Source organism: Pleurodeles waltl, chromosome 4_2, assembly GCF_031143425.1.
Source record: "Pleurodeles waltl isolate 20211129_DDA chromosome 4_2, aPleWal1.hap1.20221129, whole genome shotgun sequence".
Lineage (NCBI taxonomy): Eukaryota > Metazoa > Chordata > Amphibia > Caudata > Salamandridae > Pleurodeles > Pleurodeles waltl.
Window position 1 is genome coordinate 807,517,066 of NC_090443.1, and position 20,555 is coordinate 807,537,620.

At 43.0% G+C, this 20,555-nt stretch overlaps 1 protein-coding gene across 1 annotated transcript in view; it reads right to left on the minus strand.

Annotated features, from left to right (window-relative positions):
* IL12RB2 (interleukin 12 receptor subunit beta 2) overlaps positions 1-20,555 on the minus strand; it is a 323,099-nt gene that overhangs the window by 243,601 nt on the left and 58,943 nt on the right. The window lies entirely within an intron of this gene.

Consider the following 20,555-nt stretch of genomic DNA (forward strand, 5'->3'; position numbering starts at 1 on the left):
AATAAAAATGCATTGCAATCCAGCATCCACATATGATGATAAGCATTTTAATCTTAGAATGAGTGGAATAATCTAACATCTTGTGAAAGGGTCTAAAGTGGTCCCACAAATATTTTGACATCAGGTAGCTAGTCTGCCTCAATTTGAAAACACCAAAAACACATGACATAGAGTATAAATGTCTTCATTTTCCCTTAATCAATCATAGACTAACATGGAAATCTGCTTATAGGCACTGGAAGCCATTACGGCTGAACGCTAACCATGGGCATTCATCCCTCATTCAAGTTGAATGTTTGCTGTTTTACTTTTTTTTTTTCCTTCTTAGCCTTCATTTCCAAATGTCAACAATGTTACAAAATATAAATCTTACCACCTGAAGCTCCTGCAGTGGATAATCTCTCTTTCTTCTGTCACCCTGGCTGACACCGGTCTATATTGAGGTAATTTCTTGCTTGCAACTTTATATTACAAGCTTTGTAAAACTCTTTACCAGAATCTTAACTAAAATTCAAACACCAATCAACTTCTGTCAGCGTTTCACTGTAAAGATCCAACCACAATACACCCCATGATGCCACATAACTCAATCTCTATTAAGAATCTATCCAACTTCAATGCAGAGCACAGTGCACAAAACATGTACAGCTATGCACCCCTTATTTCACAAGACTGTTAAAACCTCATTACTGAGCTACCAAATCAAATGCTAAACCAGATTTAGTATTTAGCTTTTGGTCTTTCTGCCCACCATGTAGTGTAATTTAGGATATTATGATATCCGCTAAGTTAAGTAGGCAGTGGTAATCCACCATGTGAAAGCCTTTTTGGATAGAAAGTCTCTTGCAAATATTCTGCAAGCTTGCAGGAAAATTGTCCACCACCACTTGTCGGTTTTGAAACTTAGACTCAGAAAAAGAGAGGGGTAGGGAGGGATTATGGTCCAGTGTATATCCTCCCAATCAGGCTATGAAAAATATATAATACACTGTTCCAATTAGAAAGAAGGGAACACATGGGGGGTCCTAAAATATAGGAGCAAATCACCTCACACATCCATGAGGATGTCATGCTTCATCATCGGTATAGCCCCTCGTCAGACCGGCACTGCAATGTCTGACGGGCACCACCCCAGATGGGGGGGCTCTTTGCCAGAGATCTTTTACAATGATGGTGCCGTGACCCCAGGAATGAGTAGGCAAAACAAGTAGATCAAAACAGGAAATGATTAAAATTGGCTCTCAAAACCTCCAACGGGTAAACGATTTATTAGACCAGATGGAAGGTAGGGACCAAGATTAAAAAAGATGTAGTCAAGAGAGTGAAACAGAGATAATGATCAATCACTCTATATTAGAAAGAATGAATGGGAGGGAGGTTGGACAGTTTCCAAACCAACCCTTTCATGGGTCAACATGTTTCGCATCCTGGTGGCCCATACGGGTCCAGTGATGCTTTGTAAGGACTTAGATGACTACGTGTATCTCCTAATCATAAAGGACAAGTGTGCCTAATTAATCTATGTATATAGGTTACTAATAACTAGAAAGTTATAGAAAAAATAACCAATCACTTACATCAGTCGGGAACATATAATTCCTAACTATGGCCCGTCAAGGGAGTGCGCTCCATAGGACCACGTAGACCAATGGTCAGGCGCAGTTTAAGTTTTGAAATGCTGCCGAGACCGTCAGGGAACCTACCCGGGTCCGTGGATCCTGTATTGTGAAACTTAACCATGAAAGTATGTGGTTACAATGTCAGTAATCATACATATGGCCTCCATAACAAGTTGAACACTAGTCCCCTTCCTTTTATGGACACTTCTCTGTTACGTTTCTGCATGGTATCTTGCAGACTTAACTTTATCAGACACAGTTAAGGTGCTTTAGTGTTCCAAAAGTGTGCAGTTGATTTTATACCATGTCTAGTAAAATCCAACCTTTTGCAGCGGCAATGGTAGAGCCAGACTAGTGTGTGGTTGCTGCATCTGTATCACCAGGGATACTCTAGCTTGGGCAGTGTTCTGAAAGAGATGAGGATGGGGCATGTTTTTCATTTTCCATTTACTACTTTTAACTTAGGCCATCTTCGTATCCTTGCAAGGAACAAAAGGGTTTTAGGAAATGATACCTGAACACAGTGTTAAAATAATCAATATCTAAAAGAAGGCATAGTTGTGCGACTTTACACAGGAATCGTTGCCACTAAAATTAGAAATGGTTTCCTATCAGCACAGACTTTTAACAAAGAGAGGCTGTATTCACTTCTGCACCCTTAATTCTTGGCTTTTATTAACTCTTGTGTAGAGGAGGCCAGTGCCTTGTGTTATCAAAGGAACATGTCTGAGAAGCAGTCAGTTACTACAATGGTACGACTAAGACTTTTTAATTGGAGGCATTGCAACACAATTTTATAGACTTCTTTCAGTCATAAATAAGAAAGGCAGTGCACTCATCGGCCCTAGGAAAATTTAGCTCCAAGTATTCTACTTTCCATGCTCTCCTGGCATAGTGTTTAGAAGTAGGTTTTAGGATGTGAGGGTTTTTAGATGATATTTTAACCATGCTAGAAATATTCATTTTATTTTCGCTGTTCATAAACTTGCTTCTTAGTAAAAGTATATTTTCCTTAGCACATTTATCGTGTATGTTGTTCAAGAGAACAAGAAAGGGATGTTTCTTCTGACCACAGTATCCCTGGATCTCAAAGTACTGATGCCACTTCATCTATGTAATAGGTAGGGATCTGAGGGGCTACAAAACCTGTTGCCCACTTTCAAGCGTGGTGCATTGAACTAAGTTCACACCTGTTGCTTGTGGGCGTAAAAGCAAACCTTGTAGAGTCGAGCCAGAAACTCAGTTGGGCCTGAGTGTTTTGGGAACCCCATGAGTAGATCCTTTTTAATATACAAACACACGTACATACACAAACACACACACACACCACACACCCACCACACACCCCTCCCATTATGACATCATTACTGAGACATTCACAGTAATGATGGCTACTTCTTACTTCATATAAGAGAGCACCTATTGTTGTGGTTGGTTAAGCTTGACTAGTAAATGGTTATTTCTCCTTCTGGTTTTATATTTCTTTGATTATGTTTCATTTCAAAGAAATCACCTATCACATGGTGGCCCCCATTGTGATAGGTGGCAATTACTGGGAAGCAGTTACTCAGCATCTCAAGCTCTGAGATGTCCGTGGTGTAGGAGAAGCAGTTACTCTTGTAATTGCTGCTCATGCGATGTATGCCTTTGAGACATTTTACTCATGGGTGGGCCTTGAGGCTACAGACACTGCCTCCGGGCACTTTCAGGCTTATAAGGCAGCACCACCATCTGCAAATTATAGGGCTTACCAAAACTTTTAAATATCTCTTTGACTTACCAGGAACACCAGAACTGGTTTGCTGGTTAGTTGCCACATACACACACAGGAATGTCTGCCTCGGATCCGTGAGCAATGAAGGAGTCACAAGGCCAATCTTGGCTGGCTACACACCAGTTCCTCATCCTGATACCTTGGCACTCACTGAAGTGTTAGAGGTTTTAAATTACAGGAGGCATGTGCAGTTTATAATACGTACCATGAGCTTAAAACCTGCAGTCACAACAGGACCATCAGCTCTGGCACGCATAGAATCCATTAGCCCTCAGACTATTAATGCTATCATGGGAAAAGCTTCCACTAAGTGTGAAGTGATTCCCTTCTGGGTTGCTCGCTAGACCAACCAGTTAGAAGCTGTTTATTCATTTACAACACGCTGAGACAAACATAGACTACTAACTATGTGTTTCCCTCTAGTGATGGTGCCACCTGAAGAGAATTGTAACACCTGGGGAAGCATATTTGAATGCATTTACACCAACATGCATGGCATACCTTCATTGGCAGTTCTCAGTGAGGGACTGAAACAAATACCGAATGAACACAGCTGTACCGGCTCTGGACTTAAGAATACATTTAATGGGAAACTTTTCTATAGTTTCTTGAATTATCCTAAGCAACATAAAGGGAGAAGCTTCAGTTCTGGCCATACTCCAGAGACTGGAAGCAGTTCCAGTTTGGGAACTGGAACTACCAAAAATAATTGCAGAAGTATACACCTCTGTATGCCATGGTTCCTTAGGCTTGCGTGCCATTATAACACATTTAACGGTAAATGAGCAGAGAGGCTGATTTGCAAAGGAAGGAGGAGGAGTGTAGGAGACAAGAAGGCTGAAGACAGCGTGAAGAGGGAAGAGAATGGATTAGACACTAAGGGGCATATTTCCTACTTTTCGGTGCAGGGCAGTGCCTCAAGCCTTCTTACTGCACTGCCCTGTGTGAAAAGTGAAGGACAGAATTGCGCCGTATCTATAAGATATGGCACATTCCTGTCCTTTTCCCCTCTGCTGGCGCACCTTGGGCTGCCATGCGTCAATGCAGGCACCCTTGCACCATGGTGCAAGGTGTCTGCATTGCGGGGATGATTGATTTTGTACAGTAAGGGACACCTTACTCGCAAGTGAGGCCGTGCATCGACCAATTCCTCGCCAGGCAGGCAATTAATAATCTTTTTCCCTGCAGGAGGACGATGTGTCGATTTCCAGACAAGCAGCCGCAGGTTCGTGCAGCAATGTTGAAGATTCGAAGCCCAGGGACTATGCGTGGAAAATCCAGATGCATGGCAATGATGGATCCATGCTGAGGCAGGCGATGCGTCGATTTTGCAGCCGCGACAAGTGCTACGCTGATTTTTCTGCCACAATGGCTCCAGTGCGTCGATTTTCACTCAGGTTACCAGCTTCCACTTTTAAGGGCCCAGGGACTTGATTTGGCACCACTTAGCAAGTCAGGACTCCCAGCAGAAGAGCCCAAGCACTTCACAAAAGGAGACAAACTCAGTCCAGTCCTTTCACTCCCAGGGCAGAAGCAGCAGCAGGGTAACAGTGTTGTATAGCTGTTTTAGACATATTTTAGACACATTATTTTAGCAACCTAGGCCTGCCATGGTGCACTTTAGGCCGGTTACATTTTATTCAGCTTCAGTTTATTTGTCTAGCAATAGCCACATTTTCTGTGTTGTTTTATTTCTCTCTATCTAATTGTTCTTTCGCCTAGGAAAGCAATACGTTCTCAGTGGAACATTCATTTCACTTTAGGCTTTCTTCAAGACTACAGTCAGATAGTGGTATTCCGTGTCTCCAAAATACACAGAAACACACACTCATACGTGGGGATTTTTTTTTTAAATGTCAACTGTTTTATTATAAAAATACTCCTTTGTCCAATACACGTTAGAGGGAGTTTCCAGCCAGATGACCAAGAATGCATGCTGATTGCCTCACTACAGCTGCTTGCTTAGACGGCCGAGCCCCTGACCATCATGGGGACGGTGTCTTTCTCGACTACAGGCTTCTTTACCAAAGTATGAGGGATGATATTTTCCCAGTGGGAGACCTGAAGGGTGGATTAGGCTTATTATGCAGTTGTGTGCTCGAACATGGCATAGGTAGGAGAACTATATATTATACTTCGCACTCCACGATTCTGCTACCCAATTCCAGTAGCCTCATTAGCATAATGAGAACCTACACGGCAACAGCAAAGCAACAGGCAGTGGCAGGTCCTCCCCAAGCATCCTCAGTCCAGAAGTGTTCTAAAATTGTGGGGTCAGAAGTCCAATATTTATACTAATTTCTGCCTTTGAAGTAGGCAAACTTCAAAGGAATGTCTTTGTAGTGCATAAGACCTTGCCTCTCTTTGTCCTCGCCCTGAACACACTCCAGGGGGTTGGAGACTGCTTTGTGTAAGGACAGGCACAGCCCTATTCAGGTGCAAGCGTAAGCTCCTCCCTACCACTCTAGCCCAGAAAGACCCATCAGGATATGTAGGACACACATAATCTCCCTTTGTGTTAATGTCTAGAGTGAATTCACAAACATCCCAACTGTCAGTCTGACCCAGATGTGCATTCAGCAGCCAAGCAGAGGCACAGTATAGTTAAGCAAGAAAATGCCCACTTTCTAAAAGTGGCACTTTTAAACCCTAAATTTAAAAACCAACTTCACAAAAATTTTATTTCTAAATTGTGAGTTCAGAGACCCCAAACTCTATAACTCTATCCGTTCCCAATGGGAAACTCGACTTAAAAGAAATTTCAATACAATCCCTATGTTACCCTATGGGAGAGATAGGCTTTGAAATAATGAAAATCGAATTTAGCAGTATTTCACTATCAGGACACGTAAAACACACTAGTACATGTCCGATCTTTTAAATACAATGCACCCTGGTGCTACTTTGGGCCTACCTTAAGGATGACTTACATGTAGCAAAAGGTAAGGTGTGGGCCTGGCAAGTGGGTAGAATTGCCATGTCAAACTGGCAGTACAAAACTGCACAGACAGACACAGCAGTGGCAGGTCTGAGACAGGGTTAGAGGGCTACTCATGGGGGTGGCACAGCTAGTGCTGCAGGTCCACTAGTAGCATTTGATTTACAGGCCCTGGGCACACATATTACACTTTATTAGGGACTTACCAGTAAATCAAATGTGCCAATCATGGATAAACCATTCACCAATCCAATTTAGATAGAGAGCACTTTAGCACTGGTCAGCAGTGGTAAAGTGCCCTGAGTCCTAAAACCAACAAGAACAGATCAGAAAAAAAATAGAAGGAAGAAGGCAAAAAGTTTTGGCATAACCCTGCAAAAAAGGACATTCAATAGTGTCACAGAACTTCATGATCTATTATGAAGTGCACCTGAGCCCACATCAGTTAAACGGATGCCTTTTTGAGAAACAACTGAGAATATATCTGAATTTGGTTCTGAGGATTTTTCACCACACTCCAAAGATACTTTCATTGCTTAATGCTTGTCACTGGTTCCATGACAGGTACTTAATTACAACTTGGTTCTATGTCTGGACTAATCTGATATATTACTGAATGGACATGAAGTTCCAGAAAGAACAATTGAACATCCTGTGGTTCATGACCTCCAGCTGCATCTTTCATCCCACAGAGCTTGAAGAAATCTCTACTCTGAAAATATCAAAGCTAATCCTGTGCCTGAGGGCTTAGCGTGGGAAAAAGGTCTATAGGAAATTGTGGGACCAACTGAAACATTGCAATTGCCTCATGTTTAGAAAGTTTCTATGAATTTCATTGTTATTCCTGATTCCATTTTCACATGACTGGGATACAGAGACTGTAAAATGAATGAAGTTTGATTTACAAGCATAGGCCACTTTGAATATTGAATATCCTCATTTAAATTTGATGAATTGCAAAGCAATGCATTGTTACCATCACTGTGCACACTATTACATACAACGAATCAGCTATCCTACAGAGATACACAATTACACACACTGTGACAACAGGACACACCACTCAGCTTTCTCTTTTACACAAAGTCCACAACAACTTCAGATGAATCTCATCACCACCAACAAGCTAGTTTACCCAAATGAGTGCAGTCAAACCTGGCCATCTAAAGCTATGAGTACTGGAAAGGAAATATTGATTCGCGAAGTGTTTGGGGAACACAATTTTGGCAAATTGAAGGCAATGAGGCCTCATTTCCAGTGTGTGTTATATCTAAAGAAATTATTTTCTTGAATAAAACTGTCTAGCAGACTACATGTGTGGGTTTTGATACTAGAAAAGACTTTTAAAAATATTCTTTACGAAAAATGGATTCAATTTTACTTAGTAACTGGCGATCACAAATTAACCAGAAGGTTTTGCATTATGGCCCTATGACTATAATACCTGCATGCTTTGTTTTCTTACCAACACCCCTGGTCCTAAAGCTAATTGACCTGATCCACAACACAAAACACAAACACCTGCAGTAGTGACCACATACAGTTTAGGCAAACTGTGCTGACACTGGTTACCACATTCCAGTCTTTGGGCTGTGAAAGAACATTTATCCTCAATTAAAAAAAACATGCATTTTTCTGACTTCCTTCTGGGACCTCATCCCACTAGATATTAATGATTCTTGGCAACATTAAATGGAACAAATGTTTAGAGAAATATTCTGCAGAAAGTATTAAGCAAATAGATCAGGAAAACTGCAAACAGTTAAAGTTATTGATAACAGCATGCCCACGCTTTCTTAGAGAGTATACTCGTTAAATCACATTCTGTCCTCAACCTCAGATCTCCTCAAAGGAGACTTGGGTCTAGACAACATGGTCAGGCTCAATTTAAAGCTATTATACAAATAAATTGACTATTACAAACATTCAGATTATGTTTTGTGCCTTGGCAACTCTTAAATGAAGTAATTTTTTTAACCTTATCATTTGACTCCAACACAGTAAACAATGGTGAAAAAAGAATCTGCATATATTTTGCTGAGTACAGAGCAAATGGAGGAAGCATCATTTTCAGTTAGTGACCATCCACCAAATACCTGGCTAAGACATTGCATTACTTCTCTATCAATCATGACATTTCATTTTCACAATTGCCACAAAAATAAATCATTAGGCTGGTAAGAAAAAAATGCACAATTCACATCTGTTCCGTTTGTGGAAGTTAGGTCACTCCCTTCTGTGTGATACCATTTCGTTGCATGGAATGTGTAACGCTTTGATGCCAGAGCTTTTTTTAATGTTATTTATTTGATTTTAGACATTATAAACAGCGAGACAAACATCAGCCAGTATATCGCAAAAGGCAGTGTACCTTAGCAATTCTTTGCTTACGCATCATAGTACATCCAGCATTCATATCATTTATGGAGTAAGATTAGGAATAATAAAAGAATTCAACGGAATGTCAGATGGCACTAACTCAGTTGACAGTCTGTGACCCAGGCATGGCTAGACCCCACCATCCGGGTTGGGTGCCACATACTCTTACCATATCAAAACTCTACTAAGGAACATCACCATTCCCCTGTGTCTCTGCTCCCACCCCAGCCAGGTAAGCCTGAAATGGACCCCAAATATCCTGGGGATGGCTACTGCTGGGAAGAAATTCACCATACGCGTCAGCTTGCACATTGCAGTATGTCATATCCCTAACCCATTCTTTAAGCGTCGGTAATGGGTCCCGCCCCGAGCGCGTAGCCACCCTTCGTTTCATTAGCAGTAGACCTATGGCCATCAAGCAGCGCACAGTTGTCAGTACATTCTTGTCATTGCCAAGTAGTACCGGGAGGGGGTCAGGGCCTAGTAATTCATCTGCAATGATACTTAGCTCCCTCAAAACTGCCTGCCAAAAGATGTGTATGCTTGTCTTGATACCAGAGTTAAGTGGTATTTATCAGTCACTCCTACTACATCCATTCCCACACACCATGAATTACTACACAATGGTTTCTATTTAGCACTAACTAATATTACTTGCTGTGGTTTGAAACCATATTTGATAACACTTTCAAAAACAATACAGTGCTGTGGAAGGACCTTGCACTCACTGCCTCTACATGTAAGGAAGAATTTCCCTTGACCTAGTAATGCTATAAAGGGCATGCATTTTGACAAAATTAGCAAACTGATCGCAGTGTTGAAAAAAAAAGTACTCCCTTTGGCTTCAGCAGCAGAAACATGCAACTTGTAAATAGCCAGAATGGCTTCAGAGATTCAGAAGCTGTTACAGACACAATACCTGACTCACTTTTGATATGGTGCATACAATTTAACTTGTTTTCAACAACTGGAACTGTGCATCTTTTTAAGAACATTGCACGTGGTCTGGTTACTGGAGTTAAAGCAGTATTTGCACTGATGCCATACTTTTTCCATTCTTTGGTTTCCAGTCTTTTTGTAAGGATTTCCAACTACTGCTAATTGGCTGTAGTACTGTCATCTTTCTCCTGATCTGAGGAGGAAATCAATAACATGGAGTGCATCTAATCAGCTGAGCACAGATGACGAGAGTTCATAGCATTTTATCTGGGACATAATTGGCTATCTGAACTTAGTGACAGTTGGATACTAACGTTTCATAAAATTGACAATGTACATTTGAAACTTGGTTTCTGGTGTATAAACTGTCCAGTTTAAATCATATTGGATTTACATCTAGCGCAACCTCCAGTGGCTTTCCTCAACATAGAAATGTTGCAACAACCATTGCAATCACACCAGAGACAATACCAAGCAATATGTTTGTCCCTAATGTAAAATGCAAACTATGATGGCTCAATGACACAAGTGGCAATCTTTGACGAGTTGCTTGATGACTGACTTCCTTGCTGTTTATGTTTGAACTTTCAAATCAAGTACTCTCACCATCACGGAGTACTTTGAAATTGCAGTCAATTGCTGGTCCATCTTATATGTGAGCCAACAACAGCAATGAGCATTGATTGACTGGACTGCACAATGACCACATTTATGCTGTGTGTGTACCGGATGATGTTATGTCCTCAGGCAAGGATTAAATGTAGAAATCTAACTTGCCACAGAGACTGTGTGAAAGAATTGTTGTTTTTGTAAGGACTATTTTATGTTTGCTTTTTCTTTTTAAAACTGAATTATTTTTTTTATTGTCGTATCCAGTATCATACCTGATCCGTTTAATCACCAACATGCATCCTCTCTGAGCTAAAACAGATAGTTTATAATATTGCATCTATTATAATGTTTTATATTCTATTGCTTGAAACATGCAAGGCTTGAAGAAACAAATTTATGCACAGGCTAACTGTATTGATTCTTGCTGTTTTATGTAATCATGATTTGATGAAATTACATTATGTACACCCATGTTCAGTTCCATATGTTTATTACATATTGCATGAATTTGGTTTAAGTATAGAATTTTATATCTCAATGTTCTGAGAGCATGGAGTTCCCTATAAATTCGATTATTCACCATAAATCTCTCCACCCAAACGATGTCACACTTCAGACATACACACTGGAGATGATGTAATGACTTGAGGCCCGAGTCCCTTTTAAGTTGGCCGAGACTCCATTTTCCATATTTCTGCAGAATCATCAACATGTCTGCCTTTGACGCAGATGTTGTTGGTCCTCATCTTTCCAAGAACTTTCAAAGTGTCAAGTCATTTAGATACAGACATAAACAAAACAACTGATGCTAAATCAGTATAGAACAAGTTCCTTATCATATCAATTTTAATTTCAAAGAACAATAGTCAAAATAGTGTCGTCTGAATGGTTGTACTTTTACCTTATGTTAAGAAATGCATCCTAAACTAGCAACATTTCTAAGGTATATTGGAAATTACATCTTAGATAAGATATAAACAGACTTTCCACTCGAATACTTGTCAGGATTGGTCCCTTCCCCCAAAATATCACAAGCAAGATACTGCCAGACTAGAAGATGATCCTACCTGCAGAGATGCTGCTGCTGTAGCGCACTTTCTACTGAAAGCTGATACCAAGCCCAGGAGGAGTTGATGCTGATGCTTAACACATGTTTGCCTTTTGCAGAGAACACAATCTCCCTGACTCCTGATAATCACAGCATTTTGCTGTAAATAAGTTATACAGTGCCACTCATCCCCCCTAAGAAAATCTAGCAGCAAGTTATTCTACTTTCCATGCTCTCCTAGGGTAGTGCATAGAAGTAGGTTCTAGGATGTTAGGGTTTTGGATGTAATTTTGACCATAGAAATATAAATTTAATTTCTGTTGTTCGCAACATGCATTTGTGCTGGTTTATTCATATACTGTGTGGTTATTTTAGATGTGTTGAGCATCAGGGTGCACCTGTTGAAATAAAAGCCCTTTTTAGTTAAAGTTTATTTTTGTTAATGCATCTTCTGTGTGTGCGTTGTAAAAGAGGGTTGTTTCTGACCACCACGGTGCCCCTAGATCCCTTTTTAGGACTGTTAGTAAACGAAAAGCATTGACGCCACTTCAACTCTGTATTGGGTGGAGTTCTGCAGGGCTATAAAAAGAGCAGAATTTGAAGTGATGACAAGGAACTTCATACCAAAAACTCAAGACGAGACCATACAAAACAGTAGCCTTCCTGTGCTAAAGGCTACCAAGAATCCATTTGGCCTTTGCTCAGCAAGCTTATCTACCTGCCTGTCGACATAGATGAGAATAGCAGACACTGCTATTTTACTGAAAATTGCTTCTACTGTTCAGAAGAGGTATGCATGTGTGAATTACCTTAAACACTCCAAATTAAGTCCCTTCTGCGGTACTAAGGTTAGTTTAGTTAATCTAAGAGATGAGGGTGTGGTTGGAGATATATTTAATGATATTTTATATATACAAAGATTTATGATTTTATCAATATTTTACAGTATAATCTGTTATTAATTATTTTGCTATTTTGTTGATTTTCATAATAGTTATTATTTATATTGTATGCACTAGGATAGTATTCTGATATTAGAAAGAAATCTTTGAATTAGAACTGTGACTTCCTAGTGTTCTTGAGTGTGCTAATCCATTGCAAGAGAGGGTTTGAGTTCCATTAATTATCCCTGTGATATCTAATAGGATTGATGATTAACGGAAGGCATCTCAATCAAGTAGTGCTCTGTGGTCTGTGAGGTCATTGCAGTCCAACTGGCTTTTGGTCTCTGGTTGAAACATTAACAAAGTCTTCAGAGCCAGGGGGTCTAGTATGCCTATCTTTATACTGCATTGTGAAAAAGCAAGAGAACATTTCAAGAAAATACTGAAATGAGGTAATACTTTTGAAAAATGTATTTATTGTTTAGGTTTATTTCACTTCTGAGTTCCATTGAATGTGAAAGATAAACTAATGAAACTGAAAATAGAAACATACAAGGGTGCAAATCTCTTGAGGACTACATTCCTCCAGGTTCACTGTGGTGACAACATTCATTTCTGAGCTACCTCTCATTTTCACAGTGGAACCTGGATGTCTTTTATGGAAAGGTGGGAAGTGTTTTGGAAGCCAGGGAAACACAGTGTCTAACAGGGTATACTGAAATGAATCCTATTGCTTTTATTATTTGGCTTTTATAGTGCAGACGACAGTTAACTTGTAAATGGAAGCTTTACAGTAAAAAGAAAATGTAAAAAATGAACATTTAAATGTTGGCAAGAGTGTGGAGAGTCATTTAGACCCTGGCAGGCTGTACTCCTGACTATAATTTGTCATATTTAGAGCTGTCCACCTACATGATGGACATTTCTGTACCTTTAGGCAAGTCGCCACCACTGTGGCTCCTTGGAAGGCACTGAACGTTTGCTGAGGAGCTGACATATTTCATGTAGCAACGCAGCAAATCATTTTGAGTTACAAAAACAAACTGCCAAAATTGGGAGTTAGTTTTTGTAGAATAAAACGCTAATGACATGGACAATTGTTAATTTTCTCCCAGGGTTTGGGGCTCACTTTTCTTTTTTTTCTGTTCCGGACCACCAGGCTTTTCCTGGAGGTCCCCAAAAAAAAGAAAATAGTACATCATAACATGTGCCCTATGTAGGATGAATCGTCTGAGATTATTAAAGTGATAGCCCCAAGCCCGTTGAGCGGTCGGTGTAAGGTTTTGGGCAGAAGAGCCAGCTTGGCCTCCACTGACTGAAACATGATGGTCCACTGGGTGGACAGTCAGTTTGGTGAACAGGTACTCTGGTATGTTTTTGGAGGAGACTCCTGTCTGACAAACTCCTAATTAAACCAAAGGTTTATTTTTCACTGAATGTGAGATGCCCCCGAAATGTTCCATTTCTCACATTAGAAGGAGTTACATACATTTATAAATGTCTTTGATTTAAAAGAGTAGTCAGTGTACAATAGAGGAAGCGCTAAAAGGCCCATAGCCCCTACACGGTCTACAAGTATCAATATTTGTAAAGCGCAGCTACTCACCCATGAGGGTCTCAAGGTGCTGGGGGAGGGGAGGGGCCTCATCTGAAGAGCCACGTCTTGAGGTTATTCCTGAAGTATTATCCTTCAATAGTATTAAAAGCCTCCACTAGTATAATTACGTTATCATATTTAGTGTACCAATACAAACCACAAATGCAAACATTTTAATATCTTCTAAAAGTCTATGAAACTTTTCAAACCTTATCAAGCAATTAAGAAGCTGAATATGAAAATTAATTTTGAAGGCAGTCAGGATGCACAGGTTGACAACATGTTTTAGAACATGCATTCCGTGAACATGAGATGCCTTCAGCATCTTTCAATATTCTTATTGGTGTGCACGTTTCCTGACAGCCTGTAAACCCCTAAAGACTTTACGAACATGACATAACTAGGTACTATTAGGCCTACATATGCGGTCTATCCTGGTGATTGGATTGTAATGTGAAGCTATGCGTTATTTACAGTCAGTTTTCTGTTCATAACCATAAGTAAGCTATTGAACTTTTTACTGCGTGGCAATGGGCTAAAGGACATATGGTACAAAATTCAGCTGGGTACTGTTGATAATCAGATCTTCAATCAGAGAGGAGACTAATCATTTGCAGGTGCATCCCAAACAACCTTTGTTGTTAGTTTTTAGGTCTGGCTACTGGGAACTCTCAGTACCTAGAATATCTCAGGTCATCAATTCTTCAAACCTGTACAGTAAGCATTGCAGAGCGAGTGCCTTTAGGTCAGCCCCCTTCAACTATTGGCTTTAATATGTTTTTCATGATTTGTATTACCTGGCCAGGCCATGGGATTCCTTGGCAGTTGCTTTGTTGCATTTGTGTTCTCATTAGTTTTTGGTTACAGCACTAAAGCACTAGTTTTGTTACTTGGAGCCTGTATGTGCTTTTTGATCTATTTCCTTTTCTGAAGAAAGGCAGTTTAATATCTTGTTTATAGCTTTTTGCTTGAAAAGTGATTACTGTTTTGATGCTGAATCATAAAGAGACAGTGGTATTCAATAAAAACCCTTGTACGATTAAGTTTTACTTTGCTGTCCTGATAACATGTCGCTGGATTTAAAACTTTGTGTGCACAAAATAAAGATGGTTGTGAACGCTCATTAAAACATTATAACATTGGCTTATACCCAGTTGGCATATTTAATTTACTTGGAAGTCCCTACTAATGCAGTGCAACATGTGCCCAGGGCCTGTAAATTAACGGCTACTAGAGGGCCTTCAGGACAGATTGTGCCACCCACTTAAGTAGCCTTTTAAACATGTCAGACCTGCCATCGCAGTCTCTGAGTGCAGTTTAACTGCCATCTAAACCTTTTGCCAGACCCAAACCTTCCCTTTTTATTTATATATGTCACCTCTATAGTGCACCCTGGACACCCCCCAGAGGGCAGGGTGCAGTGCAGTTAAAAGGTAGAACATGTCCTTTTAAGCTGTACATGTCCTGGTAGTGAAAAACTCTTAAATTCATTTTTCACTACTGCAATGCTACCTCTCCCATAGGAACATTGGAATTAGCATTACATTTATTAAGCTGTAATTTCCAAATGGGACAAGATAACTAGTTCATGTCTGGTGTCTTTGGAATTGTAATGAAAAATTCTAACTTATGATGAAGCTGGATTTTAAATTACAACTTAAAAATGACACTTTTAGGTGGCACTTTCCTGCCTTAACCATTATTGCCTGTACCTGGGTCACATGACTGGGTGTAGCTGACAGTTGAGCTTTGTGTATTTGTCCTAGATAGCCACACACAATAGGGAGCTTAGGCCATCACTGGCAGGATGGGAGGGAGGAGCTGGGCACAGCCCCACTTGCACTTGAATAGGCTGTGTCTGCCCAACACAAAGGGCTACATGCTCTTGTACATGGTCTGAAACCAGGACACAGGCGGCAGGATGCATGGGGCCTTCAAGGATACTATCGATGCATCTCCCCTCTTCAAATGCACAACTGAGTATAGATTCTGAACCTCAGACCCATCACTTCAGTCTACTTCTGGACCTATGAATACTCTGTGTTGGAGGTGGCTCGGTCCAGCTGGCTAAAATGTAAGCTCAGCCAGGTGCCACTCCTGTCCAGGGTGATCAAGTATGCCGGCGAGATAATCTGCACTCACCCTTGAGTAGCTTGGCTTGAATCAGTCATGCTTATCTTGGAGGCAATGTGTAAAGCAACAGCACAACACATACCCACAACACCCCGGCTGAACAACCCCAAAAAGAGACTTCACACAGGCTGTATGCATAGAAAAATTGTATTCAACACACACACTGATGAACGCAATTTGATTACAATGTGATCACAGGGTAAATGTCAATAAGTACACAACAGAAAATAATATTTGATGTAAACTTGAGCATGAATCTCAATGACCCTCCACAACACACAAGAATACTCCCCACCGCGTTACGCACTGATCACTGTATATACATTTGGGGAAACCACTCAATCCCTCCCTGCCCCTCCATAAGGTGCCCACCCGCTGTCAGCACTAGGCCCACCCTCATGGTACCCATGATCAGTGTAACACGTACAATCTAGGGTGCACCCCGGGCTGACAGTAGCAGCACAATATCACAGTAAGCCCACTCATACCTAGACCAACGGCCTCAGCCGTGCTAGTAAAATGTGATGTCAACCTTATGTACTCCCTGGCAGGGCCTGAGTACCCAGCAGTACCACAGTGCTGCCCCAGCACTCACTCGTTCTCACTCAGTCTCACTCCCTCACATCCATCCCACGCCTAGGCACGGGCCCGGGTATCAGTTGTAGCTGGCATGCACGCACACACTCTTGTACACACTCGCTTCCGGCACCCTAATACGATGCCCGATAACTGGCAAGTGGATGTCCATACGCTTGCACACCCTCTGGGTTCCAACTCCCCATCCACCTGCCAACCAGCCACCAATTAACCTTGCCCCACCACAATCCCCAAAGGTTATAGTGACTTTCCCCTGGCACCCAGTTGCTCATGGGTAAGTCACAACTCCCCAGGGGTTGGGGTCAAGGTGAGGGGCCGGAAAGACAACAGGCAGTAAACAATTAAGAAGGCGATATTCAGGCTCCCAAAAGGAGGTTCACTCAGAGGTCAGCAAAACACAGGGTAATGGTCACCAGGATCGACCATGAGACTCAGAGGCGGACAGCCCTGCCAGACAATCTAATATCACCAAAAAGTAAAGTGTTGACTCGACCCCTCCTCAATACTTCAGGTTGCACACAACAAGTTACCAGGTTCATGTCTCCGGATTGGAGACACCCTGTCTGGTGCCCCTGAACTTCCAGTGACCCCAGACAGGTTCGATCCCACATAGAAAGTGTTCAGTGCCCCAGATTACTGGGGGTTCCAGGACGGCACCTGGTTTCTTCAACATACTCCTTGCATCATACCCCCCCTGGAGAGGAGGTACTAGTCTGATGCGTGATGACTTGAACCACACCAGACCTTCCGGTATCACTCTGCACTTGGTTTCTGTACCCCTCTGGATTGAGGTACTGTGCCTAGTATGATAGGACCTTAGCAGTAGTGGACCCTCCAGACTAACACACTAGACAAGTTCTGTTGTGCAGTACTAGGCAACGTAAAGCTCTCCTCGGGTTGTGCCCCACCTCTGCAGGTTCCAATCTATGCATGGGCACAGCACACAATGAGCATGCAGCTGAGGGTCACACGAGAGGCATGGCCCATTCAAATCATCGAGGCCCCAGCAGGGTCCCCCAACAGTGATCCGTTCAATTCACAAGCCGTCTTGGGGTGGAGTGGTTCCCATGATGAAGGGCCACACAACAGAAGTGTGAGCAGTACGTCACTACCCCACACGTAGTGCGCCGGGTTTCCAGACTTAGTTCCTGGTCCACACGCATACTGTTTATCTCAGTTGGAGTCCAGCATGATGTACGAGCAAACAGAGGGAATCGCTCCCCAGATAATACTGATCACGATGTAGGCCCCTCTCAGGAGGTATTTGATGTCTGAGGCTTTTGCAGAGAACAGGGGGCAGCCAACCTGCCCTTGGAGAGCCACTTCAGGATGCCAAACAGTAGTAGGCAATCAACCTCAGGCCTGTCACTAATCAGTACAGGTAAGCGTGTCCCCTTCCTTGGGAATTTATCCCACAGATTCCTCTGACAGCGCGCTGATGCGGTCCAGCCGACCTGGTCCTATGTACCCATCGGTGGTACTCTAAGTTGCAGACTTTGAGTACCCCTATTTATACTAAGTAAAACCTTTGAAGTGAGGGGCAATTCAAAGGGTATTCCTTTGAACTACAGATGTCTCCCCTAAAATTCCTTGATGTCTGCTCTGGGGTCCTGGAATGCAGATATTTCTTTTCATGGGTGCCAGGCTTTAGCTCTGGGAGGCCAAGTGTCACAACCTCTCCCCCCCATCTATTTCACCCGGCCCCAAATTGCAGGGACATTGTCACTTCAGCCATGTGTGCATGCACATAGTAGCTACCCCACCTGGTCGTAGACATGGATGCTCAAGTTGGAGAGGCCAACCCCTTCATACCTGGCCCAGCCCATGAACTCAAACTCGCACATGAGTTGTGGTGCCAGTTTCTAACCCGTATGGATGGCATGGGGACTTTCACCCTGCATTGGCAGAGGGAAAGTGCTCCAAGCTCCTAAGCTGTTGAGTTATATGGTGCCCAGCTGCGGTAGGCACCTTCTGGGCTACTGTGCTAGTGTACTACATGGGGGTCTTCAGTGCGTGGGTATGCTGTTATGGGCTGGCTGTGCAGGGCCTGTATTTTACCCAGCCCTTGAGGTCTGAGGCACACACTGAGTACAACCATTGCTGGTCCTACCCAGACTGGCCAGCTCGGTCTCCCCACTTCCCCTCGGCCTGCATCTCCACCCTGCCCACACAGGGGGCTGATGCTTGTGGCCCAGGGCCACGTATCAGGGAACCAGCTTCCCAGCTTGGATCCAGCCGGCTAGCTTCCCACCTTGGATCTAGCCTGCTCCGTTCCAGTAGGGGTATCACCGGTGGGATCCACCCCTATCTGGGCACATTCTCATCTAACTCTCTGGGTATGGTGTAGTGCCCACTCAAGTCTAGTCCCCAACAAAGGATTCTTATTCCGAGTGAGAGGTGCCCGCAGGCCCCACTGGCCTACACAATCAGGCCTAAGACATGGCCCACTGGGTTGCCAATGGGGGTAGCACATGTGCCAGAATTCCCCTTCACAACCATGGCCGCAACCCCCACCAGGTGTCTAGTACACCTATCACACAGGGCCGCCTAGGGGTAGCACTCCAACCACATCCTCCCCCCCCACCCTATCTTCTGTAGGACGAGGGACTTGCTTCCCCACTCCCAGCCAACCCGGAAGTGTCCAGAGTCCTACGGCCCTGCACTGGGAGAATGCATAGGCTGCGAGGAAAAAGCAAAACATTTCAGGATTTGCCCCAACAGAGAGCCATGTCCAACACCCTGCAAGGAACAAGGACTGTTGTGCTGCTGAAGGACTGACACTCTGCTGGAGTGATCTCTGCTGGACTACTTACTATGCTGACCTGCTGCCTACTGTCCTCCTGCCTGGGTGAGAAAGAATGGACCTGCATCTCTTGAACTTAGAACCTCGGAGTGTCTCAAAGGGCTAGGTGGCTGGACTCCTGATTTAAGCCTCAGGAACAGAAGTCTCCAACATTGATGCACCTGCACCTGGACTCTGCCATCTGTGATTCTATCCTGCCAAGTGGTGCCACCCCAGTCCTGGACCCTTGGAAGCCTTGGGCCTAAGGTGCTCTGCCATGCTCGGTGGATCCAGCAGAACCAAAGCATCTCCTCTGCTGCGTGGTGCAACTCGGAGCAGAACTGACATATTGCTACTGCTTAATGGATTGGAACTGCCACAAAGACCCACATCACATCACAGCCCATTGCCACATCAGAACTGCTGCTGTGCAATGTATTCTGGGGGCAGGCCTTTGCATCCCTTGTTGACTGCAGCCTCAGCGATGATGCCACAGCCTCGCCGCTTCTCAGAACTGATGCATTGCTCCGAATGCACTGAGTATCCCCGACTCTGGACTTCACAACACAAGCCCTTGTTGATGGGATCTTTGACAATGATGCAGTAGGATCGCTCACCACAGCCTTGGTGCATCTAGGAACCGACAAATTGCTTCAGCTGTGTCTCATCTTTGACGCTTCACAAACCAGGTTTATAGTGGGCCTAACTGGGTCTATGTAGCCGGCCTATGCTTCATTGCAATCAGCCTGAACTTGTGACTTTGTCCTGTTCCGGCATGACCAGATGTCTACAGTTGGCACTTAATGCCTTTGGGCTCAATTTTTCCTAAAACCATTACAACTGAATACCTCTGGTTCTACTGATTGGATTTTTTTTTTTTTTTTGGTTTTGTTTTATTTATTAAAACCACTCTATTTTTCTAACTCTGCTGTGGCGTCTTTTTGTGGTATGTTTTCACTGTGCTACTGTTTGAAGTGTTGAGCAAATGCTTCACACATTGCCTCTCAGTTATGCTTGACTGCTCCGTGCCAAGCTACCCCAGGGTTGAGCACAGGATAAAAAGGGTTAGCTTGTGACTTTACCCTGAGAAGAATTGTGGTTGCTGTTTGAAAAGGGTTTCACCCCTCTCAACTAACAATCCAATTTCTTACAAATATTTTCAGATTTAGGGCCCGATTACGAGTGTGGTGGTCTGAGGACCTCCAAACTCGTGGGGGCTGCCGGACCTGCACCTATGATCCTGGCAGTCGGAC